General features: G+C 37.3%; 1 protein-coding gene and 1 long non-coding RNA gene across 4 annotated transcripts in view; both read right to left on the reverse strand.

Annotated features, from left to right (window-relative positions):
- NEGR1 (neuronal growth regulator 1) overlaps nucleotides 1-27,209 on the reverse strand; it is an 813,801-nt gene that overhangs the window by 716,468 nt on the left and 70,124 nt on the right. The gene's annotated exons all lie outside the window — the stretch shown is intronic.
- LOC144318272 (uncharacterized) overlaps nucleotides 445-27,209 on the reverse strand; it is a 93,870-nt gene continuing 67,105 nt past the window's right edge. For both annotated transcript variants that reach the window (XR_013384119.1, XR_013384118.1), the window contains one exon: nucleotides 445-655. This is a non-coding gene — a long non-coding RNA (uncharacterized LOC144318272). The remainder of the gene's footprint in view (nucleotides 656-27,209) is intronic.

A 27,209-nucleotide genomic window follows, 5' to 3' on the forward strand; every position in this document is an offset into this window, starting at 1 on the left:
AGGCACCCCCAATTTTTTTAAATTAAAAAATGGATGTTTCATCTCTATCTTTGTCACTTTTTAATTGACATGAATCTGTATTCCAGACCTGTCTCTAAACATCACCTTTTAAAGAACATTCTTGTCCATCTTCTTTGAAATTGCAAACTTACTCATTATTTTTATCTGATTTATCTCCTAGAACTTATTTCTACCTAACACTGTACAAATTTTACTCATTTATTTGTCTTTTGTCTGACACCACCGGTAGAATGTAAGCTCCATGAGAAGAATTAGGCTGCTGTGATCTCTACACTAATGGCAAGTATTCCAAATGAAACGTGCAATGAGCGGATAATGCAAATTTTGTCATTCTTGGAACTCAGAAACTTTTAGGGGGTTGCGAAGCCAGGAATATACTTAATCGTTTTTTTTTTTTTTAATATCTTATTTATTTATTCCTGAGAGACACAGAGAGAGGCAGAGAGAGAGGCAGAGACACAGGCAGAGGGAGAAGCGGGCGCCCTGCAGGGAGCCGGACGTGGGACTCGATCCCGGGACCCCAGGATCACGCCCTGGGCTGAAGGCAGGCACTCAACCGCTGAGCCACCCAGGAGCCCCTACTTAATCTTCTCAATGTCAGTCCTTGTAAGCCTCTGTTTCCTTTCGATGAGCACTTTAAAAAAAAAAAAAATTTTGCATTAAAAGTACTCAGGTTTGCTCATTTCCATACTTACCGTTTGTCATGCTGTAGGTATGGGAAGCTAACATTTCCTCTGGTGTCCTTGCTTATGTATCCCCTGTTGTCTTGGGTTTCCATAGAGAGTTCTCACTGAACGAGATCTGAGATAGGAACCTCTTTCAGTTCTATTCATCTGCTATTACACGGGAGCTCTATTGATGTGGTGGTGGGGTAGGGTGAGAAGGGAAGCATGGTCTATTGCTGTGATTCCTTGGATCCCTCAGTGAGCCTGTGTCCCTAGGCTACGTCCTTAACAAGTGCTTCTTATTCTCCCTCTCCCCAGTCCCCACCCTCAGAGGAGGCAGGAAGACTACAGAGGACTTCCCCAGGTGGGTTAGGCACTGGTAAAGCCCAAGGAGCGAGGCTCTCGTAAAATAGATCTGAGGGTATTTCAGCACGGCTACTTACCCCCCTCCCCCTGCCAAAAAAGCATGAGGGGCTTTTTCTCCGAGCTAATTTGACATGGAAAAATTACAAATGAAAAGAAAAAGCGCAGATTCAAGAAACAGAGTCAAACAGTGACTGCAACTATTATTTCATTCAGCTATATGAATTTTTGCGAAAACACATTAGGATGCTGTATTTCTCTAAATTGGGGTGTATATACTGAGCATCAAAAATCTACGGTGATATATAAGAAAACGCAAAGGATCCTTATGCCCTTTCGGGCATCTATTGGGGATTCTTTCAAAGAAACTTGGAATAAGGTCAAGTTCACAAGCTGTTGAGAAGTAGAGATGGTATTGGTAGGTAAAGGTCTGCCTAAGAAAACTTAGGCTGTGATTCTAGAGGCTTCTGAAGTTAATCCTTGCTGCCAATTCTTTATCTGCTGTTATTCTGATTTCTCTCCAAGCGGTTCTTGTGTTTTGTTTTGCTTTGGCATAGAATATTGTTGTAATTTACTCTTGACAAATACTAGCGATACCCTACCTATAGACAGGATAGAAAGGTCATTTATGAAAACATCAACAGCCAAACTTTTAATTACAATCAATTTCAGCACTTTTAATAGAAAAAAAAAATCAATGTTTCCAAGAACTGTTACAGGAATAGTAATGTTTCTGTGGAAGTTTTATGGGAAAATTATGAATATTATGAGAAGTGCATATTGAAATATCAAACTATACCTTTAGCAACTGAACATTTTTTTTATCAGGTCACTAACACATTGATCTGCTTGTGAATCCAGTGTTCCCTATAGCTAAACTTTTGTAGTATCAAATGACTTCCAGAAAGATGACTGGACACCATATTTGACAGGCCATTAATTTTAAAGTTGTCTTAACAGAAAACTGAAGGGAAATACTAGTGGACCGAAACAAAGCTATTTTGATATTGTGAAATGATCGTCAGCAGTGTGGGACAAATAAAGTCACCAAGATTAGAGCATATTAATGATTAGGCCTTTGCTTTTTTATTAGCCCAATATGATTCTTTTTCAATAAAACAATTATAAATAGTTTTTCTTCTACATCCATATTATAGAGGTATATGAACTACCCATGGTAGTTCTTTTTCTTTCAAGCATTTCAATAGTTTTGTCATTATAACTAAATGCCATGACTGCACCTACTTCTACTTGCTAAAATATACTATTTTTCCAAGGAAACAAGACAGCACTAGCATAAGAACATGAAACTTTGAAAAACACTTTAAGGAACTTCATATCTAACTATAAACAACCATATATCCAAATATAAATATTGTATTAATCATAAATGAGGATATAATCCTTCTCCATGAAGCCCCAGTAACAGATAAAAATCTGCTCATGCACACAAAGCTTCAAAATTAGTTTCTCGGGATCCCTGGGTGGCGCAGCGGTTTGGCGCCTGCCTTTGGCCCAGGGCGCGATCCTGGAGACCCGGGATCGAATCCCACATCAGGCTACCGGTGCATGGAGCCTGCTTCTCCCTCTGCCTTTGTCTCTGGCGCTCTCAGTCTTTCATGAATAAATAAATAAATAAAATCTTAAAAAAAAATAAAATAAAATCTTTAAAAAAAAACAAAAAAAAACAAAAAAAAAAAAACAAAATTAGTTTCTCATAAAAATAAAAAAAATAAAATAACAAAAATTTCAATAAAAAATGTTGCAGTCCATCCTTGTCTTGCTGAACATAACGTATTAGTTTCCTGTTGCTGTTGTACCAATGTACCCCAAACCAAGTGGCTTAAGACAATACAAACTTATTACAATTAAGGATGTGGATCTCACTAGGGTAAAACTAAGGTGTCAGTAGGGCCACATTCCTTCTGGGGGCCCTAAGGGGGAATATGCTTCCTTATATTTTCCAGTTTCTTTTTTTTTTTAAGATTTTATTTATTTATTCATGAGAGACAGAGACATAGGCAGAGGGAGAAACAGGTTCTCCACAGGGAGCCCATTTGTGGGACTCGATCCCTGGACCCAGAATCACACCTTGAGCTCAACGAGCCACCCTGGTATCCCTATTTTCCAGTTTTCAGAGGGTGCTCACATTCCTTAACTCTTGGCCTCCTCTTCCATCGTCAAGGCCAGCAATCTGGAGTTGAGTCCTTCCATGTTGCCACCTTCCTGTTTCTCCTCCACCTTTAAGGACTCTTGTGATTACGGTGGGTCTGCCTGGATAACTCAGGATAATCTCTCTCCATCGCAAAAGTAACTTTTTGCAATCTTAATTCTATCTGACATTTTAACTCCTTTTTGCCATGTAAATTAACATACTCACACGTTCTGGGGACTAATTCATTTCACTGTAATTTCATGTAGTATTAGCAACTTCCACAGAACTAAAATAAACACGTCCCTTAAAATGTGATTTTAAAAATTTAATTTAAAAAAATTCTACAGTAATTAATTGATCTTTTTTCCCCTTCTCTCTCATTTTTTAAGCTACTTAAATTGTAGATAATGTTTTCATCTCCATTTCATACCATGGCTACATATCTCATTATATCTTTTGTGATTGTTACTCTTTTCCTATTAAATAATAAAAGATAGATGAAAATGATATAGAATTTAGCAATGCTAAAAAATTCTAACTTTTGGAGTGCTCAATAATTATCAAAACAGGTTTTCATTCTCTCATTCAATTTCACAACCATCTTCTTACACAGGCACAGTAGTTTTTGTTTTCGTTTTGATTTTTAAGAAAATTTTCAATTTTATCTAAGGTTTACATTTAATGGTATAAAGCTGTATAATTTATTGCCCTGCTTTCCTTACATTGAATTTATTATTCTACAACAGTTTTAAGCTTAGAGAAAAATTGAGCTGCAGGTACAGAGATTTCCTATATATCTCCCCCACCCCATACACACAACCTCCCCCATTAAGAAAATCCTGCACTAAATGTGGTATATTTGTTAGAATCAATAACCTGTATTGATTATCACCATCATTATCACCCCAAATCTATATTTTGCATTATGATCCACTCTTGATGTTGTACGCTCTATTAGTTTTGAAAAATGTACAATGATTTGTATCCAACTTTAAAGTATTCTACAAAGCAGTTTTTCTGTTCTGAAAAACGTCTGTGCCCTGACTATTCATCCCTCCATCCCACTTTACCTCTGGCAACCAGTGATCTTTTTACTTTCTCCATAGTTTTGCTATACGGGGCATTTTAAACATCCTGTATTGCAGGTGAGTAAACTCCGACCTGGGAAGTTCACTGCCATTCCTCAAGCCAATGAAGTATCTAGATTTGGATTAGAATGAAGATCATTTGAGCCTACGAAGTTAAGTGCATTTGTTTTAAACCATGTCACTCTTTCCAAATAATACTATAAGTTTACATCCTAATGTTGTTGGGTTAAAAGGCCAAGAAGTAATTTCATGTAAAATTTAAAAAAAAATTTTTTTCCACAGCTTTAAATATGTTTTATTGCATTACCATGATGCAAGAGAGGCAGTGTGGGATTAAAACAAACAAACAAACACAACACAGATGTAGAAGGCAAGAGTTCACTCAGCTTTGGCAAACTGTTTAAACTTTCTGAGACTTTATCTGCAATGTGTGGCTCATGTTTTCAATCACTAAGAACCATGTGGTAGGTCCAGAGGGGTCCACCTGAAATCACTTCGTAAATTATGAAGTTCTTTTAAATATAATGGAACATGGTAATTACTACATGTGCTTGTCCAACCGTCAACGAAGGATAAAGACAGTCTGTGAGTTGATTCAAGCAATGATCAAGAATGGATCAGAAACTATTTTTTATCCAAAATTAACCTACAGAGAAGGGAAATCATATCTAGAAGATACTACTGGTCTCCTGATTCCAGTCAATACTCTGTCCATTTTGTCTTTTCCTCTATTTACGGTAGAGGGCTACTGGGCTTTCAGAATTGGTTTCCAAAAGGAACCTAAATGGCAAAATGTTCACTCCTCCTGTGTGTAAATGTCTAAAATTGCTACTAATGTGAGAGCACCATGATTGGTTCAAGTTTTCTAGGAAAGGTATGGAGATAAAATATGTTGGAGAATAAAACTAAGGTTTATTTCAAGTAAGTGTTCAAACTGGAGGATAAACTTAAGAAGTATAGAAATACAAATGCTGATATTCTCTATTAAAACAATTACTGATTATAACTTTTGGAAACATAGAACAAAGGCACTGAAATTTGGGATTATCATTATTTTTCTGAAAAATGCTTTTTTATGCTTTTTAATTCTTTTCAGTTTTTTACGTTTTATTAACTGAAAGATTCCATACCCTTCACCCCTTAAGTCAGTCTTGGGTTGAGGCCTGGGTACTGTGAATACAACTCTTTTACGTCATTAGTTTGAATATATTTATGCCACCCTTATATACATAACAGGAGGAAGTGAGAGTTTATAAACAGTACAAGACACCTTATGGGCTTTAAAAGTCTGTTAACAACCAGAAGAGGACTAAATATATATATATATATATATTTTTTTTTTTTTTTTTTTAAGATTTTAGTTATTTATTCATGGGAGACATAGAAAGAGAGAGGGAGAGACACAGGCAGAGGGAGAAGCAGGCTCCATGTGGGGAGCCCACTGTGGGACTCGATCCCTGATCCCAGGATCACACCCTCAGCCCAAGGCAGATGCTCAACCGCTGAGCCACCCAGGTGTCCCAAGGACTAAATATTTTTAGAAATATTACTTGCAAATATTTTTAGAAATATTATTTCTAAGAAAGTTATGCTGGTTGCACTAGTACTGAAAGAAATATTACATATTCTTCTTGGAAATTAGAAAATCTACATTGGTGATTTGTGATGTAGATTTGTGATTGATTTGTGATGTAGATTTGTGATTAGTGATGTCCACAGGCCAATGATGTTTTTCCCTCCAATTTTGTACACAGTTTTAACAATGATAAGTAAAATTCGAAATAAAATTTTGTCCCTTGTTTTATTTCACCTTCCAGAGTATCACAAATACTTCCCTTTGACTAATAATTTTTTATAACCACATCTACAATGTTCACAACGGTCACATCAATTTCACATTCATTTATTTAAAACCTTTATAGAGCAGCTACTATGCCCTGAGCACTGTGCCAAGCACTAGGGGTACATACTCCTAGGAACTTGCTATCAAGGGATGCCTGGGGGGCTCAGCGGTTGAGCATCTGCCTTTGGCTCAGGGTGTGATCCCCGGATCCAGGTTCAAGTCCCACATCAGGCTCCTTGTGGGAGCCTGCTTCTCCCTCTACCTGTGTCTCTGAATCTCTCTCTCTCTCTCTCTCTCTCATAAATAAATAAAATCTTAAAAAAAAAAATGAAGAACTTGCTATCAATGTACCCAAACTGTCTTGGGAAGAAGACAGTAGATAATTAAAATATAAGGTAGTAGATATGGCGATAGAGTTAGACACTCAGGATCCTGAGAATCCAAAAAAAGGGAAAAAAAAAAAAAAAAGTTAAGTTCCAGAAGAATATCAAACTCATTGAGCTAAGTGCTAATGAATGAGTAGAAGTTAACCTGTCAACTTTAGGTACGGGTGAGTATTTCTAGACACAGGAGACATGGGTGAAGGCACTGGCTAAAGAAAAACAGCTTGGAATTCTACAAGAGAAAGGAGGAACACTTTAGAATGGTTAGGACATGAAATTGGAGGCAGTGGTGGCTCGGTCGGTTAAGTGTTTGACTCTTGGTTTCAGCTCAGGTCATGATCTCAGGGCCCTGGGGTTGAGCCCCCACACTCAGCACGGAGTCTGCTTGTCCCTCTTCCTCTGTTCCTTCCCTCATTCTCACTCTTTCTCTCGCTCTCTCCAATAAATTTAAAAAATGAAGAAGAATGCATTGGCAAGAATGAACTTGCAATTACAAGGAGGGAAAAATAATGGGGGGAGGGCCTACATGCTTTGACATATATATATATATATATATATATATATATATATATATATATATATATCTACCCCAGTATATATATACATATACATATACTGGGGTAGATCACTGAGAGCTGGGGAATGGAACGGCCAAACGGATAGATATTAGTGGCTACAAAGTAAAAGCTGGATTTCAGAGGGAAAAGAATCAAAGTTTGGGACCAATTAAAAGTGAATTTCAAGATGGATTCCATGAACATCCTACATGTAAAATGGAATAAGTGAAGAAATGGTTATACCATCGTCATAACAACAGTGATAAGTAACATTCATTGAGAATCTGTTATCTGTCAGACAGGGATGAAAGTGCTGTAGTTACATGATCTTGGTTAACCTAAAGAGTTTTAGGTAGTACTGTGATCCTTCACAGATGATGAAAACGGGGCAGGGGGAAGACATGGAACTTTACTCAGGGTGCATAGTTAGCAACTGACAGAGTTAAGATTCAAACAAAGCCAGGCATACCGATGTAGTATGATAAGAGAAGAAACACGAAAAGTCAAAGATAATGCCTAGTTTCTGGCTAAATTTACTAGAATGCTAGGCCTCTGAGGGTGAGAAGCTCATTTTAGCGCTTTAGTGTATATACCACAGTTAAGCCACTTTCCTATTACTGATGCTTATTTTATTTATTCCCAATATTTTTGTAACTAATACTAAATCCAATATCATTGTGCATATAGAATTCCATGTTTTGGATTATTTTCTTCTTGTAGGAATTAATGCATGTGTACTCAGTCTTTATATGAACAGTGTATGAAAATAATAATTTCTTCCAAAGCTTACTCATATTGGTTAATTTTCCCCTTCCTGAAGCATTAACATTCCGACCATCGGAATAATAAAAACCAACCAGCCCCCCTGAAAAAATAAAATAAAATAAAAAACAAAAACAAAATTACTATTTAAACGTAATTAAGACATTCCTTTTGTTTTGTTTTGTTTTGTTTTGTTTTTGTCTACGTCTTCTAAGAAGGTCACTCCATTCATAGGCTATTTTTGCGATCCCTGTGGAATACCCATAATGCACACAGTACGAGTAGGGCCAGCACGATCCCCCCACCGTGGGGAAGCGCAGGCAATGACACTGACATGGGGCATGGCCGGCTGCTTTGTCATATCCCAGCTGTGGGCTCTGGAAAAGTCTGGCCTTTCTAGAACTTCAGGCCCTTAAAAAAATTAAGGACGGTATTAACCCAGTTCTCAAAACTCTTTAAAGGGATATTTTTTAATGATATTTCATGTAATTTAATGCAGTGGAACTGGCAGTCAGGATACTGCACAAATATTTTCTTTTTTCCTAATTTGTTTTTGTTCGTCTTTTAGAGGGAGGGGTTTAGACTCGAGAGAACAATTTGTCAGGTTTCATTGAAATAAAGACTACTCTTCTCTCTATTCTTTTACCTTCAACAGTCAATTTTACTTTAAAATCACAGATGTGAATTTGTGATCAACGGCCAATTGTATTTTGTGACTTTTATGGCCAGTCCCTAAAGACAGAGTTTTCCATTAGCTGGTCCACTTCTCTGAACCTCAGGCAGCCGCTGGCTTGCAGAATCCCAATTAGTCCTCCTCTCGGTGGCACCTTGTCACAGCACCTCCCTTGCCCTCTACCGATTCTAGTTGACAGCTTGCAAGAACAAGAGGCTAAATCAGGACACAAATGACTCACAGAGGCTGGAGGCCTCTTAAGCTCTTCTTGCTTAGATGGTGTCTTGCAACACCGTAATCCTGCCTTTTCTCCTATATTAAGAGAATCCCTGGCTCTAACAATTATCTGCTTATCAGATGTGTTCATTACATTTTTCATTATCCTGCCAGGTACGTTCTATATTGCGACTGCGTTGGATTTCCTCAGCCACCTGATGAAATAGGCCAAAGCGTGTTGTCAAAACGAGTCAGACACAGAATTTTACAAAGGGCTCCAACACTGTATGTTGTATATTATTACCATAAAGATCTCAGGTGCATTAGCTCAAAAATTCAAAAAATAGAAAGCCTACACACGAACCATGCATGGTCCAAGTTAGGAGCACTGTCTATTTGAAATAACTGTCAACTGCCTCATGATTTAAAATATACCGAGAATGAAATTTAAAAAAAAAAGTATAGACAAAGAGAATGTAAAGGGCACATCTTCCGTAAGTACTCATCTACTTCAAAAATATTCTGGTAGGGGATCCCTGGGTGGCGCAGCGGTTTGGCGCCTGCCTTTGGCCCAGGGTGCGATCCTGGAGACCCGGGATCGAATCCCACATCAGGATCCCGGTGCATGGAGCCTGCTTCTCCCTCTGCCTGTGTCTCTGCCTCTCTCTCTCTCTGTGACTATCATAAATAAATAAAAATTAAAAAAAAAATATTCTGGTAGGTGTGTGTATCCAATGAGACAAGACAGCATGCCAGTAAGTCAGGCTTAAATTACGGGCGGTATTAATTAAACAAAGTACCGTCTCATTTGTGCATCTATTTGTATCTAGGTCTGTGTGCACATAAAACATACACTTTGCATACCTAATAATTACGGAGAAGCAATGAACTCTTGCTGTTGTTCATACGCAGTTTTATTTCCAGCACCTATCTCAGAACTTGGCAATATTTATTGATTTAATTATGTGAAGAATGGCAGAAAGGCAAACTAATGGGGATTGCAGGATATTTACATGAATTTTTTTCTGGTTATTTTAGATGCAGCTTAAATAATCTTGACTTCTTACATTCTTACCGTATTTACATTAAATGATCTACTACCATCCATCGGTAGTGTAGGTGGAAGTTTCTGATGGGATGACTAATATAAGATCTAAAACATAATTAAAATTAAAAATTCATCGTTATCCCTGCGATACACTGTTTCAAGGTAGCTCTTCTCTCACAGAAGCTAATAATGAGCAAAACTGGATAGTGCTGACCTACGTGAGTGTCTGGCTTCCTGAAAGCACGGTGTCGTGGAGGTGGGAAAGCAGGCCAAGCTCAAACGCTCCTCCCAAGACCAGCCTCAGAGACCTTCTCCTCCTCTAGGGACAAGCCACCCACCCTGTTCTCCTTGCCGACACCAACTGCGCTGCCTTCAGTGCACTTCTGAGCAGTCTCTTTTGATTTTCCTTTGTATCCTCTCTGGCCATCCATTTTTTTTTTCTTTTAAATCAAATATCTGGAATTTATTGGAAATAGCATCCTTTCAGGTCAACAATATCCTCAAAAAAGTCAAACCTGGTACATTTTTTGTAGATACATGAGTGGCATTGGAGGCAATTACACATTTAAAAACAAACAAACAAACAAAAAAACAAAAAACAAAAAACTGATCTGTGCTTAGCTCCCTCTGCCCGTACCGTCCTGCTCTGGTGCCTGGATGGCACACTTGTGCTCCTTATAGGGTCATCCTTTCCATCTGTCGCCTTCTCCCCGGTGCAGGGGCTCCTCCAGGCTCAGTTCCTGACCCTCAGAGCTCCTTCCTACATACCAGCTCCCCGACAGGCTATGTCAGAGCTTTAACTCTTACCTCAGGATAAATGATGCCCAAGTCTTCCACCCTTCTCTCTTTATGAACGCTAGCTCCTAATTTCTAATTCTCTGCTGGAAAACCGTGTCTTTATATTACCCCATTATTTTCTAAAACTTAAGATACAAAAAACCAAAATCAGCATCTTTTCCCCTAGACCTTGTCCCTAATATTCCTGTTTCTGGCCACAGTTTCATTATGCTCAGGCTCAAAAACTTGTGGTTAAATTTAAATTCCCAGGGGCCTTCCCTAATAGGGGATTAGTTAGCAAGACTACTTACTCTTCACTCCCAATGTGTCCCATAACAGCTCTTCCATTTCTCATATCACCTAAATTTGGGCTTCATAATATTATACTTGCTCAAAATAATAACCATCAAGCTGGTTTCTCAGCATTAGGCACAGCCCATGACAATCAGCTCTTCCCAAGACACAACTTTAATCACTGATCTTGGCTTCCAAGTCAGATATCCTCTATCTCCTTTCTTGAACATTTCATTGGCTGCAGCCCTATGAATACAAGGATATCAGGCTGCTTGCGTCCCATTATCTTTCACCTCAATGCCATCTTCCTTCCTCTGATTATTCAAATTCCAGCCATGTTTCATGATCTGCTTCAAGTTCTCCATCTCACAACGTTGACTATTTTTCTACCCTACACTAGCCATTATTGAAAGTTCTATTTTTCCTCAAATCATATGGTACTTTCATGTTCTGTTTATGTTAAAATCATATTTTTTCCGTATCTTCCAACCAGATATAAACTTCCTAAAAGTTAGGGAAGGTCTTTATATTTTGTACCTTAATTTCTACATCTATGAAATGGGAATGAGAAAACTACTTGCCTCAGCATATATATCACATTGGATTGTTATTTTCGATAATTCGCCCTTCTCAAGGTCACACACTGTCCCCGGTGACTTCACAAAACACCTGCACTGTGCACACAGCTTCCCCCCCAGTGTCTTGCCTGCTTTGGGCTTGCACTGACCAACAGAACGAGGTTGACGATGTGCTGGTTCTGAGCTCAGACTTTAAAAAAACACCTTCAGTGTTTTTATTTACCCACTTGTACTTTTGACATAACCAAGAAAAGATCTTGCCCAGGCCAGCCCCGAACTGAGATGAAAGACACAAACCAGAGGCATCCCCCAGAGAGCCCTACATCTGTTAATAAGCCAAACTGAAACCAGAACAATGGTTCAGGCAGAGCAACTGATGCCTTTGTCCCAAATTAAAGACTGTTCTGGAGATGGGTACCCTGAATATATACTTATTTTTGAATGCTGCTGAGATTTTATAGTTATTTCTTACACTGAGCATTTCTGTGGCAATAATGAACACAGAAGAGTAAGAAGTAAAATGCTTATCGAATGCTCAGAAGAGTGCCTCGTATGTGCTCATGTGCTCACACTCCCTTTCTCTCTCTCTCTCTCATTCTGTGTGTGCGTGTGTTTTATTAACCATTCACAGTTAATTAGAAAGAGGACAAATAGGGGCATTGCTCTGTGGCCTTGAAGAATAGTCCTCTTTGTAGCACCACATTTCCTTTAAAATGTAACGATATCATATAATATCATACAGAAGAAAATTCAGGCAAACGATATATAGTGACATGCAATAGTCACGCAACTAAGTACCAAACGCAAGACCAAAATCTGGGTCTCCTGCCCTCCTAATTTAGTGTCACTGGCATATGTTTTTAAAGGCAAGTGCCCCTCCCTCTGATACATCAGCTTAATGAGACTGAAGTGAAATACTCTTACCAAAGCTCTACATGGAGGTGGCAAGGGTGGGCTCCTCAAACCTTCTAAGGATCCTGCTTTAGGGAGTAGAGTCGACTGACAGCTCCAGGTGTGCCACCATTAAGCCGTCCATGGTATTTACGCCAAGCCCAAGCATGCCTGAGTTCCTCTGGTCAATGACCAAGCATGAGGCTAGGACATTTCTTACCCTTGGGGGTGTCTTCTGACTGTGGCTTGGGGACTTCATATTTGCAAGGTCAAGGTGGTCTCAGAACTGCGTTGCCTTCTGAGGCTCTTCTTTCTCGGGCCTTCTTCCTCCCATCTCGCCTTCCACAGCCATCAGACCTGTGTCAGTGTCTGCAGACCCTCCCTGTCTACCTCTCCTTCAGCCCCTTTATCCTTCTAGGGGTTACTGCGGAGACCTGACACATCTAATCCTGGGTTGATGCCTGCTTCTCAGAGTACCTACACTGACCTGCTAGAAACAAATACTGAAATACCTGTTGATTACCAACTGCGTCTAATACCACTGCTGAGGCTATGTCAGTGAGTAGGAACTGCCTTCAGTTATGGAGCTCAAAATTGAGTATCAAAGAGAGCTACCTGTATGGCATTCAGTAAAATTTAATGAATTCTATAATCCAGAGGTCTACAAAATGCATAAGAACTTGAGGAAATGTTACTTCTTCTGCCAAAAGACAAGCTATAAAAGATTTCACAAATGAGCTGACATTTGAAACTGGCCTTCAAGTATGAATATTTTCTTAAGTGGAAAACAGCGATGGGGAAGAAGGTTGGAAGAGGGCATTCCAAGTAGAAGGATCCACGTGAATATAGATAAAGCTGCGAGAAAGTACACAACATGTTTAAAGGGATATCTAATAGCTTTAACTTTCTGTTACGCTATAATCATAAACCACAGATAAGATGCTTCCAAAGGCAAATTTTTATTGATTTGCTTTCTTTAAACTTTCTTCTTAGTTGTCTGAACAGACAAATGGTCCTTCCCTTCCCAAAGTTGAACATACACACACACACACACACACACACACACACACACAATAGGGTCTGTAGGCAGGACAGGTTTTGCACTGGGTTTGGAAGGAGTGCTGAGGGGCAGCCAGGGTCCCACATGCCATAAGCAAAAATGAGAGAAACTAAAGGAATACGTTCAGTCTAAAGATTCATCTCCATGCTCGTCTGGGCCAGGAGCTACGATGGCAATACCTCTGGCAGCACAGAGGGTGTTTAGACTGCAGGACACAGAAGATACTCACAAGAAAGCAGCAGAAAGACACTGAGCAAAGGAAATACCAAAGAAGAGAGGTAGAGAGAAAGATGGCAAGATCAGAGGCAATGGGCACCAGAACTGAGCAAAGAGCGCAGGGGAGAAAGAACTCGAGATGGCATAAGCTCTATGATCTGAAAGTGAGACTATGACAAATTACAGTTTGGGAAAGGAAATCACCAATGAGAGAAATAACCGTGGTTCCTCTCGAGTAACTGAAGAGGGAGATGGTGAGCCTCATGCAAGGCACTAAAAATGACAGAAGGGGAGGACAGGAGAAAAACCAGGTAACGAACCTCAATCGGTAGCACTGGCGCTCCTGCCCAAGCGTTGGTGTTCCCTTCATGTGATTTAGGCACAGCTAAATCCACATGCAGGCTACACAGAAGTCAGTCATCATATTTAGATCATAACATCACACAGTTTTACCAAGCAAATTCCGGCAAGTATCCTCAAATGTTTGGTTGATCTTTATGGACCATCTGGCCTGAGTACTAGTTACTGCGTTCTGAATCACTGCCAAGCAATTCCACTTGTCAATTTTAGGCAATTATTTAACTTCTCTACGTGGAAGTTGCTTCACCTGCACAGGTGGATAAAAACAATGCCCATCTCCAAGGGTTATTCTGAGAATTAAAATGAGATAACACATGAAAAAAGGGCTTAGCTCAGTTATAGCATACGGGAAGTTCTCAACAAAAGCTATTATTACGAGTTTAATTGTCTTCGGCAAGTTATCTAACCTCTCTGAACGCTGGAGATCTTATTTTTAAAGTGAGGATAACAACACTTAGTGTTGTAAGGATTAGCGAACATGAGCACAAAGCAATTGGCATGGTGCCCGGCACATGGCAGGCCTTTAACACAGACTTTATGTCCCTCGTTTTTCTTCTCTTTCACTCTTCCCATCTCTCTTTTAATTATTACTAATATTATTATTATTATTTTGTCACCGATTACATAAATCTTAATATCTACCCAACTATTAAAGGAAAAGACCATAATTTAAAGAGTGTTCCGAGTAAGAGCAATTACATTGTGCAGTTCTGCAGTTCTGCTTGCCTCTGCCTTAAAGAACTATGAGTACAGGGAAGACTGCATAATAGTTCAACAAAATATGATAGAACCCAAGAGCTGAACTCTCCAAAGCAATCAATCAAATATGAATATACCTCTTGTGACTGACTTCATAAACTTAGCAATTACTTGCACAGGGCCTGAGAAGAGAAACAATAAGAGCTGCCTTCTCCCGGGAGAGCTGTAGAATGGCGAAGCGATTAGGAGAAAAACTGAACGAATGGAAATGGAATTCATTGAGATGTTTCCATGCATTAAATAGGGCTCCCTACCATTAACACTGTATTTCCGACTTGAGGTCACCGAGACAGTGAGGGGAGGAGACCAGAGGACAAAAATTAAAATCCAACCTACTATTTTATTAGGTCAAAACCTGCGATGAAAAGCAGTATCTGCTGGGAATTATTCTTAAATTACTATTTGGATGTTTCTTAGTATAATTAGTTGTACAGTAAACGTAGAAGTGCCGAAGATCTGTATTTATGGGAAGTCTTCCTGCATCCAAAGCAACCAATCAGACAGGATGATTCATAAAACCTTGTGTCACTGATCAACTTAAGCTAACAAACACTATATCCAATCTGATGAGGGAAAAACAAATGCTCTATTTTGGCATTACAAGTTTTCACGCTTTAGATCCTGATTTAGTGTGAAATACAGAAGATCATACGTAATGAGGCTCTAGGTTCCAAAATTTACTAAATGCTAGTTGCAACCTTCAGGAACGTAAGTGGTTATTACTTATCCTACAACTGGTCAAGCAACACTGGTCTTAGTAAGATTAGTAGATCTGTCTCCACCCGGTGAAAAAACATCCTTCCAGGAAAAACTACTCCTCTCCACATTGAACTCATAACCCGTCATCTAACACAGCTCCGTTCGTTTGCCTGCCTGTTGGTTTTGTCCCAAGCTAGCTAAAGCTTAACAGGCCATTGTGATAACTTCCTACGTGATGCTCTAAAACTTAAGTATAATCAAGCTCAGCAAGTGTTTCTCTATTCAAAGAACTGTATTTATTAAGTGTATCTCAAGAAAACAGGTAAGTCTTGAATATCCATTGTCTGCTTTCCACTCATTCTGTTCTCCCCCTATTCAATTTAAGTGGCTTTTATTGTATTGGAGCACGTGTATCTTTAAAAATAGTTCATCTTGCATACTGCATTAATTCCTTACTAAGGTAGGGTATATCCTATGCCAGTCAAGAAGGGGGCAGCAACAGGGGGAAAAAAAACAAAAAACAAAAGAATGGGCGAGGTTGACACTCGACCACTGCTAAAGTCTTACTTTAGCTACTTACTAGTCATAGAACCAGACAAGCCGAGGTAATGTTAACATTATAAGGGGCAGTAAGATGCTACGGAGACTATTTCATTTCATTTATATAACCTCAAGAAATACAAGAGCTAATCAGTATTAAAATGCAGTCTTCATCTGAGGCTTCCCAATTCTTAGGGTATTACTCTTAGAATGGTGTCCTATTCTGACTTAAGAGTCTGCTTCCCCATCTTTAAAGGAGGAATGATATAACCTCACCGGGTCCTTCGCGGAGTCAATGAGATGAAACATAAAGCAGAACTCTGAAAATGATAAATGTTCTGCAAAAAGACTGGCGTGTCTTCTGACAGCACGCTCCTCGGTGCGCTTTGTGGGATCTTGACTCGCCACTAGAGGGAAGTGATACCCATCTTGTTTGGTTTTTGTCTTTCTTTTTTCCTTTCTTTTGAAAGTCAAGAGCTTGCCAACTTTCTTCTTCAATAGAAAAAGAAGAAAATTTGGGTCAATATTCTTTTCTCACGCCGCTTCAAAGGCAACCACCATTGCATCCTAATAACTGGACTTGGGATGCTGTCCTTTTAGGTGGCCAATCTCAATGCACTGAAAATATATTTTCCCCTTTTACTGAAGAGATTCTGGTTCTCAGTGCTTTTCTCTTTAGCTGGATGAGGGCTTGCTTTATTTGGGTTTATCCTCATCCATAACCACCCATAGTTGAGATTTCCACCCCTCTATAGAGTTCAGCCTTTAATGGTAAAATTTTTCGACTTTTACAAGTTTATCAACAAGCTCTATCATAAGTCTTTGTCACCTAGGAAATGCTTATTTAATTTTTATAAGGCTTCAAAAAAAAAAACTTATTAAAATAATGGAAGCCAAAGACCAGGCTTCTGGACCTTCCTGAATACAACACACAAGAGCTTACAATTGATAATACAAAGTGGTCTAGGTTTTGCTGTTTCCCTGGGTTCAGGCTGTAAGATTTTGAGATGCTTCTACTTTCTATTCTTCTTTGTGGAATGTCCAGGACCAAAAAAAAAAAAAAAAAAAATATATATATATATATATATATATATATATATATATACTGTGCAAACACTATTTTTTTTAAACATTCCATATAACACTCAATTGAAAGCAAGTATATTTTAAAGGGATAATAACGATAGCAAGTAACATTTACTGAGCCACAGGCAGGCCAAGGAGAGTGCTAACAGCTTTTCATGCACAATTTTATTCATAATCTTCACCAAGACCCTGTTAGGTTGGGTACTATTTTCAACTCATTTTGAAGAACAGGTAACTGAGACTTCAAGAGTTGGGGTGGCCATAGAATTCAGGCATGCCCGGCGATGATAAAAGATTTTAATTACTATGCTGCATTTCCTAATTTACATGTACGCTTCATGCAATGTTTCTTTGGACCACTCCGGTCTGGTAAATTTAATCGATGCATAAGGAAGAGCTTAAGACCATCAAGCATATTTAAATCATTCAAAGCCTTAGAATAGTTTTGGTTCCTCAAGTCAAAGGAATGTTAAATTGATGTTAAATGCTGATCTCTTTACTCTCATGACATGAATATGAAGGGACTCACACTAGCTGCCCTATGCCATTCTCTAACTATATCTGTGCTTGAAAATGGCATAATTAAGTTTCAAAGTCAAACTATTTTAGAAAGATGAACCTTTCAAAAGGTTCAGTTTTATCAGTAAATTATGAACTTATAGAGATCAAGAAAGTTGGGATTTTTCTCAATAACTATGCACATAAATTTCTCTTTCTAATGTGACCACCAATCCACATATCCTTTTAAATCTTCACATTCTTTATATTTAATACTTCAGCTGCATGGTACTTCCCTTATGGAATTGGCATTGTTTAATTCTTGGCAACAGCTCATTAATTGGAGTAAAATTAATCATATTCTTCCTTTTACTGCCTGTATTTCTAAAGATGAATTTCTTCAGTGACTTTTATTTAAAGTCAATGGAATTGATTTCTATTGAGTATCTGAGATAGTGTTTTTAGCCTTCTGCTTAAACAAGAAAAGAGCCCTACACAATTACTATTACTCATTCTAGAAAATGTTTGCAAATTTACATTATTTGCAAATGTTACACAAAGATCTCAGAGAACAACTGCTGGCATATTAATTTTAGCTATCACCCTTCTGTTTCACGGTGATATTAAATTTGGATTTATAAACAATTTTCTGGGCTCTACATTTCTACTATTCTAATAAGAATTAAGTGATTATGTTGATTTTATTTGAACAATAGTCAGGCCATGAAGTCAGAATTGGCACTTCAATTTTGAATGGCTTAGTGCCAGCTCCGAGGAGCAATTAAAAACAAAAACAAGAAAGGAATTAATTCCTAATACTACTCTTTCTTCAATATCTGTTCTTAGGTCCACAAATACATGTTCATTACACAGAGTCTTTTCCTCATGGCCTGACCTGAAAATATGATATTTTAGAAATGTAACACATTGGACAATTCACTTTTAATACTTTGCCAACAGCCAGCTCAATGCCCATTACCTCATTTTTTAGCTGCAGGAAAACAGTTTCTCTATTCAAATGATAAACTGTACTTTTTAATCACATTATAAAAATCGACTGCCGTATCTTCCTTCTCTTTAAGTACATAATTGTGTTTTTGACTACGTGCTCATTTTTGCAGTGTTCTCTCCCAAAAGCAGGACAATGTAGCACTTCTTCCCTTTCCTCTTCCCTACACTCCATTTACTAGAAAATACCACCGATGTGCTTGAAATTTCACACTATTTCTCACCTCTTTCCGTTTGTTCACACTAACCTCACGCTCTTTGCCTCAGCGTCTAGAAAATTCCACTTTGTTTTTTAAAGTACAACTTAGGAATCTTTTAGAGAATTCTTGATGCCCCCATCCTGTGGTCTCTACCTCCATTCTGAGCTCCCAAAATAGTGTTGCCGTAAGCTTCCCTCACTGCATATGTTTTTCACTCTTGACAATGAGCTCTAATGCTTAGTGCATTGTATTAATCTTTTTATCCTGAGCAACTAGTCTTAAGGAGGCCCAAAGCAGGCCTTGGAGAAATGGTGTTTGTTCGATGATTGGATCATTGAAACCACACATTATAACCTGCATCAGAAGGCAGAAGTTACATTGCTTGAGAAATGTTAATTTACATATTTTTCTTCCTACAAAGCACGTAAGTATAATAATGAGAGACATAGAAGAACTGGCATTATATTGTTCATGATATAAGGCTGTATTCCTCAAATCATTTGCTAAAACATATATGGATTTTAAGGAGGAGGAAGAGAATTCAGAGGCAGGTCTGTCTGATTTAAAGACCTTATCTGTGCCTTTACTATCAATCAGATGGTGAAATGTGCAGGCTGTGCCTTGTCATTTCTTTTCTCTCTCTTCTCCCAATCCTCCTTTCTTTAATTCATAGCATTAAGAAGTCATTGCCTTAGAATTTTTGCCTCCATAAATTAAAAATGTTTAAATATGTTATTAATAAAGAAAAACATTGGCACGTTGGCCAATATGAATGAATTACACATGAATAGGAGATTTGAAATATAAATGTTAAGTAGAGTCCAAATAAATAGATACATGTTGCAACTATACGAAATGTCATGCATATTTTCTTGGGAATGTGTATTTAACCCCCCTAAACCTCAGCTCTGTATGTGTACCGGGGTCTCTGTGTATATGTGTATACAGAACATAGTTAATGTAATAACTCTATGCAGGTTTCTGTGAGATTCTAGGATGTAATTTACATGAAATGACTTGATAAATGCTAAATATATGAAAATGCTTGCTGATAATTACTAATGAATTACCTTTAACTACGCAACTTAAATAGAAACATGGCTTTAGATACCTGAATATTTATTCAGATATTTATTACTGCATTAAAACTGAAAAAATAGTTTTGTTAATCCATAATGCAGATAATCACAAATTTTCCTTCTTGCCAACAAAAAAATGGTTTTTCTAAACATTCATTTCAATTTAATTTTGTTTTCTATTAGGTTAATATAGCATAATCAACTGTTATGTCTGTTAAATTCACAGACAAGTTTGGTTAAACTTATGATAGAGACAAGAAAGTATATACTGTTAATGTAAACAGAGAGCTAGTAATGTTGCAGGATAAAAACAGCTAGTCACGTAATTGTTTTTTGGAAATAAATTATCTGCTACTCCCATGATGTAGAATATAACTACTTGATTTTTTTATTTTCATAAAAATCATTTAAAATTTTGATATATGACAGCATATGCTAGACAATAGTTAAAGCACTTCAACCTACTAAATTATTGTTATTTAGTGTTTATGTTATATAGATTCTGTTACCTATTTTTTTGTCATTTCCATGGTTTTTGATACTCTCAACTATGTGTTAGGGGCTCAATTAATTTTGTTTTTTTCCATGTTAGTGAATGTTTTATCTAAAGGTTTACATGATAATTCGTTACTAAGAACCCCTATCCCTATGCATACAGATCGCTTGATGTGATTCCCCTAAAACTCCCAACACACATGCTAGGTCCTATATGCATGATATTGGACTAGCTTTCTCCTAATAGAGATCGCACTGTCCCTTCAACTGATTCATAGAACACTACTCTTGTGTACACATATCAGAGAGTGGACTTAAAATTTTAGGTTCATTTTGGTTCTGTCCTTGTTTCTATGTGGTCAGAAGTTCCATGGATATAGTTCCTAATTTTTCATCATTATGAGGTTGGTCTCATACACACACACACACACACACACACACACGTACCCTCAGGAAAAACGTGTAGCATCAGATGCTATCTCGGTTTGCTTCCTGAGCACATACACGTCTACAGGGCTTCCCAAGACATCAGGGTATGTTTCTTTATAATAAAAACCATCCGTATGGTACATGTATATATTACAATAAGTAACTCTCTAGTGGGAACTGTCTTTATACATTCTCCATTCCCTTTGTTTTTTATCTTATTTGTCCTTGCCACGTTCACACACAAATTATCATTTTTATGAATAAATTTTATCAAAATGCATATCAAAGACCACATTTAAACTGTGATTGAAAATGGGACAGCATGCAGCCTACGTAGAGCATTACAGGAAACTGTAACTTTTTGATAGGCCATTCATATCAACTGTAGCTCTGCTGCTTTGGCCGTGGGGATAAGGAACCAGGCTGGGCTGGTCCAGGACTTAAAGGGACTTGTAGCCCAGCTGTCAGTGCCACCTTCCTCTTTCAAAAATCCCTATTCAGAAACCAATGCCTAGTCCCTAAAATAACTCAGGATAATCCTCCCTGAAGATCTTTCTGCTTATCATTGAGTATAGATATTGTCTTATCTCATTTGAAATTACAGCGTTTGCTTGTTTTATCTTAAGAAGCCGCATTTATAAAATAGTTTTGGAACATTACAAACATTTTATTTAAATGGGTGACTCAAGCATGTTGGTTTAAATTAAACCACATGCTCGGGATATTCATGGAGCTATGTAAGGACTATATTTTATGAAAATGCAGGGTGCTGAGCAGCAAAATTTAATCTGGAGGGCACTTGTCCTCAGTCATGCGAGACAAGATGTATTAGCCATGAATGGATTGCAGCAGTGCTACTTGAGTTTCTTTAATTTTCTAAACCAAGATTGTAAAAAGAATCAGTGGTATTGAATCCCACTGGCTATGGTGAAAAGGCACTGCTCAGAGATAAAGAACAATTTATCTTCTGCTGTAAAAGAGAGCAGTTTTGGCAGATAGTAAAATACATCACAGTATAATATACTCTAGGAAGAACATTACAAAATATGGACTTTTTTTCTTAAAATTTTAAGAGTACTGCTTCAGTATGCTTTTCTATATAAAAGGCAAGTGATAGTGTTAATTGCAAATTACAAATATTAAAAATGTAAATTACAGTCTAGGAGGGCATATGCACATGTCTTTATGAGACATATTCTTAGCAGTGATTCAGTAAAAAGAATAATATTTCACTTATGTAACTAAAAAACTAATTAGCTTTAAATATTCCACAAATTACCACTATTACATCAAATTGGGTACTGCCAAGTTAGAATGGTGGGTTTTTTGGATGGTACTTTTGATTTACCAGATTATAGTCTGTGGATTACGGGGTTTATCTTATCCAGATTTTCCATAAATGCCCAGAAACTCAAGCATTGGGTAGTAGGACAGTTTCCCCTCAGTTCAATATCCTGCTTTTTATAGTTTTTTTTTTTTTTCTATGTATAAGGCGATAGGGGCCTGGTTACACCTGTCTTGCTTATTATTCCAATTCAGTACACCAACAATATTTAACACAGTTTTCTAAGGAAAGGAATATTCATTTCCAGTCTATGTCTTTTGGATATTGAAAGGAAGGAACTCTATGAGAAATATGGAAGCACTAACTTTGAGCTTTAAGGATACACTTAACTTCTCTGTGCTTCATATAAAAGGAGCAAGTATTTCAAGACAATGGAAACATTAATTTTTTCAGATAATTGAATATGTATTGCTTTTACTTTGTCTCTTTCACCAATTTAACACTGATATTAGGATGCTTCATAACTGAAAAACAAAGTGAGTTTTCCCTTGCCTATCTTTCAATAATTTCATAAGGAATAATCAAGAAAATGACAGCATATAAAAAGTCTGATATCAATACATAGATAATGCAACATAAAGTGTCAGTAAAACAGGTACACAATCCATATTATCTCTTTAAAGTTGATCTCTTTGAGGCTCACAACTGAAAATTTATGAACTATATTGTTCTGACACTTCTTCTGGACGCTCATATTGCTGAGATTTTTGGCATCAAAGAATTGCACCTACAGGATCCTTAACAGGTAAAACTAGGGAAGCCTGAATAATTCCATTGGTAGAATATGCAATTCTTAATCTAGGGGTCATGAGTTCGAGCCCCACATCGGGCAGAGAGCCTACTCGTAAGAAAAAAAAAAGGGTAAACTATATTCTAAGGCCAGAAATGTTATTTAATTCTTCTTCTAGCTCAGTATCAGGGATATTATTTTTTTCATGTAATAGATTTATTTATTCTTAGATTATATGGTATTCTTTTCATTTTAGAAAATTTTATGTATATTTTGCTAAAATCATGTATTTTCAATCACATATAGAATCTTGGATAAAATTATAGCCCTGAAAACATATCCACTATGTGCCATGTTCATTCTTTGGAACTCAGCTCTGTACATCAACTCTAAGGGTTTACTGTACATAATATGAGGGCATACTTGGGGAATACAAAATCTAGTGATAATATCACAACTATTAATGATGTTGGTCTCAGGTATTATTTCATTACTTCAATGAACATCATACCTATAAAGAAAACAATACATAATGTAAATATTTTAATATCATGAAAATCTGAAGAGGGTAGAGCTGCCAAATACACTAAAAAAAAAAAAACAGGAAATTCAATCCACACTTGAAATTGCCGAAGGAAGTATTTGAACACAATAAATGGCATTAATGTGTCCAAATGTTCATCTCTCTTATAACTTCTCTGTACATATGAAGACAGCCGCCTATTTCTTTACTAGACAAAGATAAATGCTGACAGAGCCATGAAGCCTAGCCCTCTCCACATGTACACGTATCAGATCGTAAAGGGTAGGGAGCTAGTATTCTTGTACAAAGTAGTAAAAAACAAGATAAAAGAAGAGACAAGTTTTTATTCTTAGTGTTAACATGCTAGTCTAAATTAATACTTTATTGAGCATCTAAATTCAGGTCTCATAAGTAGGAACTTATCAGGGAATAATCCCTGTTAAAGTCAAAGTCCAGAGCAAACATGTTCAGGGAGCTTGCCAAGATTCCCTAGCTGGTTCTCTCAAAAATATGAAAATCAACTGCATGACTGAGAGCCAGAGTATAAGCAAGATTACACATTCGACCTTCCGGGGAAACAGTAAACAGGGATTGACTGTGAACTCCCCAACCTTATGGTAAAGACTGTTTACTTGGGCACATGGGAGGGTGCTGGAATCATGAAAGCATCTAATAAACATGATTAGGTTAGGATCTGGGGAAGCTCGGTTTGCCTTTCACATAGGGGTTTGTAAGTTTCTCTTGTTTCTCTCTTTCGTTATGAAGACTTTGGTTTCTGATCATATGCATATGTGAATGGCAAAAAGAACTTCTCGGGGTTCCCAATTGGATTTTCATGTTTTTTTCACATTTCCAGTTCCTTCCCACGCACTGGAAGCCATCCAGATGAGTCCTCAGTGGGGAGAAGGCCTGCTACATCATGTGCTGTGTGGAGTGGTCAACATGCATCCAACATAGGTACTTACAGTACCTGTGCAGAGGTCGGATCCGGCACATTCTTTCTCACGCACGTATCTGATGGCATCATTCTGTCAACATATCACTGTACCATCGTGACAATGAGGCGCAAGGAATTTTCAAGGACACAGAGCCCTGCATTCAGTATCCGAGCTTAACCACTGTAATAGGCTAACGGCCTAATTGAAGGAGGTTCTTATCATGACATCATTAAGCAGCCACCAACAAAGTGCTTTAGAAAACTGAGAATAACACTTTGAGAGTGAAAAGTCCCTGCTATTAGTGTTGTTGACAATATTTCCTAGTAACTTCAAATGTCACCACTTGTGGCTCTATCAACCCATTCCCAATTTCCACTACAACGTTTAGATAAATTAGTTTCCCAGGGGGTGACAGACCTGAAGTGCTTCCACATTTTTAGTGACCACACACATAAATTTTTTTAAAAAAAATCTATGTTGGAGCACCTGGGTGACTCAGTTGGTTAAGCATCCAACACTTGATTTTGGCTCAGGTCATGATCTCAAGGTTCTAAGATCAAGCCCTGAGTCAAGCTCCATGCTGGGTATGGAGCCTGCTTAAGATTCTCTCTCTTCCTCCCCTCTGCCCAACAACTCCCCTCCCCTTATGTATTCTAAGTTAATTAAAATTTTAAAGACCTATGCCAATCTTGGTTAAAATTATGCTTCTAATAACTATATAATAACTCAGATCATTTTTCTTGCTAGATAATGTAGTATGTTAGTTTGAAAACTAGCAATGTGGTAAAGAGAAACCCAAAGACTTAAATCTGAGAAATAAAAATGGTATTTTTATAGAAACATGGAATAACAAAATATTTGATTGCAAATTTCTGAAAAGGCCTACAAAATACAGTTAAAGAGGGTTTTGTTTTGTTTTTGTTTTTTGTTTTTTGGTGGGAGGAGAGAGGCCTAACACCTTCACAGCTTTATTACTCTGTATCATAATACCCACGGAACACACCCTAGGTGAAATTCCTACAAATACAAATAGAATTAGGAATAACTGTACCCTTTGTGACTGCACACATAAAATATTGCATACCCTATGCGGTCACTGAATTATAAGGCATTAAATACTAGGTCTTAAAGATCAACAACCAAGCTGCAATTTTTCTTGTTGTTGTGATGATGGCGAATTAGGTTTGAGAAAAACCGAGAGCAGTTACAGAGGCATAACCCAAAGTACTTCCAGCATTAGCTTTCAGTAAATTTGCTAGTGCATTCTCTCTCCCTCACGCTCGCCCACTCCCTGCCTTTGCTTTCCTTCAAATGATACAATCTAAAAACCTGATGCCAATGAAGGAAGCATTTTGGGGAGGGGTTAAGTGTACCAAAGGAAATTCTTAATAATGTTATATTTGAGTCTAACATTTATTTATTTTCACCTCACTACATGCTGAAATACTGACAAAAATATGCACTTAATGCGAAAATTACAGGGTAGATGCAATTCTGTACTTCCAAAAATGATCACTGAAGGAGAGAAAATGACATACATGTAATGATAATAAAAGAGTTTTGGCAAATTGAGATAATAAGACATAGTCCCACAAGAAGTCATTTTAATAATTGAGATTAAAATTAAAACTTTAATGACCTTTTCCTCATTTTCTTGTGTTCCATATAACAGTCGCAAGTAGACAAGACAGCTTAACATATAATTTGGGACAATCAGAAAACGTATCCAGCATCAAATTTCTATCACAGTTGAATACTACAAGATCTTAGTTAGATTATGTAGCTAAAATTATGTGAAAATTTTAGGGATGTTCCCTGGGTCACAGGAGATTGAAGAAAGTACAAAGAGCTATATAATATGGGTCTTTTATGTTTCACCAACAGCCAATGTTTTATTGTTCCTTCTCTCAAAATGATATGATGTCAAGATAGAAGGAAATGAGTGCTCATATTAATTTAATCATTATAGTGATAAAAATACCAACCAAAGATTAGAAAATATTACTCTTTAGTATTTAAGAAACAATACCAAAAAATTGCATATAATACCTTAATTTATTCAGTCTTATTTTGCAAAGTGACATGGTTGAAAATAAAACCTTAATCAACAGAAGTAGTACTTCCACTGTCTCAGTTTTAGACTTCAAGATAGTGTTTTTACATATTGAACTTTGCAATAATAACTGTTTTGATCAATCACTTAACTCAGCTATCTCTTTGGCAGAAGAAGTAGATTACTGTAGACTGAAGATTAAATACTTAAAATGAGCTTTTCAAAAGTAATTATTCATACACTGACTAACAACATGTAGTTATGCACCTGCCACTCCATTCATTAGCACAGGGTCAGTGCACAGTTCAACACCAGCAATGTGAACTTCTAAATGAACTTTCTCTACTTTCATGTATAAGAAAAACTGTCTACTACATAATATTCAAACAAGAAAAAAGCATTTGGATTCCCAACCTACAGATCTAAGAATAAAAGACCACAGCAAAGGAGTACATTAAAATACACTCTCAAAAGTGGAGCAAGATACTTCTACATCTGGTTTATTCCATGACGGGAAGACAAAATAAGATTTTTCCATAGCTACAGATTAATAAAGAGTCAGTTTAGATTATTCATAGAGAAATCAGATTTTAATGAAACCAGTTAAAAGTTGATTGAGTATTCAGGTTTGCTTTTTTGGTTTTAATGCAGCCACTGTATCACACAACTCCATGAGGACCACAATATTCAATTTGAGTGGTAAGTGATCCTGTTCATAAATGTGGTACCTTACGTACAAAGCACGAAATTCATAATTAATAAATATTTATTATATGAAATAGGCTTAAAGACCTGTAACAAATAATGAATCCTTGGTGGTAAATTAATATTATATTCATCTCCAATGTTTTAAGCAAAATAAAAAATAAAGTCTTCT

Source organism: Canis aureus, chromosome 8 (assembly GCF_053574225.1).
Source record: "Canis aureus isolate CA01 chromosome 8, VMU_Caureus_v.1.0, whole genome shotgun sequence".
Lineage (NCBI taxonomy): Eukaryota > Metazoa > Chordata > Mammalia > Carnivora > Canidae > Canis > Canis aureus.